General features: G+C 37.8%; 1 protein-coding gene across 1 annotated transcript in view; it reads left to right on the top strand.

Annotated features, from left to right (window-relative positions):
- LOC107681905 (cGMP-dependent 3',5'-cyclic phosphodiesterase-like) overlaps nucleotides 1-656 on the top strand; it is a 145,670-nt gene that overhangs the window by 59,585 nt on the left and 85,429 nt on the right. The gene's annotated exons all lie outside the window — the stretch shown is intronic.

Consider the following 656-nt stretch of genomic DNA (forward strand, 5'->3'; position numbering starts at 1 on the left):
GCGTCTCACACATTTGTGCTTGAATTAGAGCTTGTTTTCTTTCTTCAGAGGAAAGAGTTAAGGAATAATGGTCAGAAAACAGATGAATGATTTACAGAGCAAATCATAAGCGTGTGTGTGTGTGTGTGTGTGACCTCACCAGCGCTCGATTCATATCAGCACACTTCCGATGTTATCTCATAAACACACATAGACAAATACAACGTCATGCACAACGTGTTGAAATGAGCCTCTGTGTGTGTGTGTGTGTGTGTGTGTGTGTGTGTGTGTGTGTGTGTGTGTGTGTGTGTGTGTGTGTGTGTGAATGATTCTTCATTCGATCTCGGATGTGTTTGTTCAGTTTCACTTTACAGTAATGCTGTGTATGTAACATGAGGTAAAGCATTAGTTATCATAAACTAACAGTGAACAATCATACAGCATTTATTCACCTTAGTGATAAAAACACTGTTATTTTACACAATAATGCATGTAAAAAACTACTTTTAATATGTGTAAAAGAACAGATGAATACATGCTGCGACGGGTTTGTTCACTGTTTTTGTGTAGATGTTGTAATTATAAGTGTGTGTTTCTCATTTTAAGCTCTGAATGAGATCACAGCTGATGTGTTTCGTGTCTTCTCCTCGTGTGTGTATGTGTCTGTTCAAACATGA

This window comes from Sinocyclocheilus anshuiensis, unplaced genomic scaffold, assembly GCF_001515605.1.
Source record: "Sinocyclocheilus anshuiensis isolate Anshui unplaced genomic scaffold, SAMN03320099.WGS_v1.1 scaffold1390, whole genome shotgun sequence".
NCBI classification, from domain to species: Eukaryota; Metazoa; Chordata; class Actinopteri; order Cypriniformes; family Cyprinidae; genus Sinocyclocheilus; species Sinocyclocheilus anshuiensis.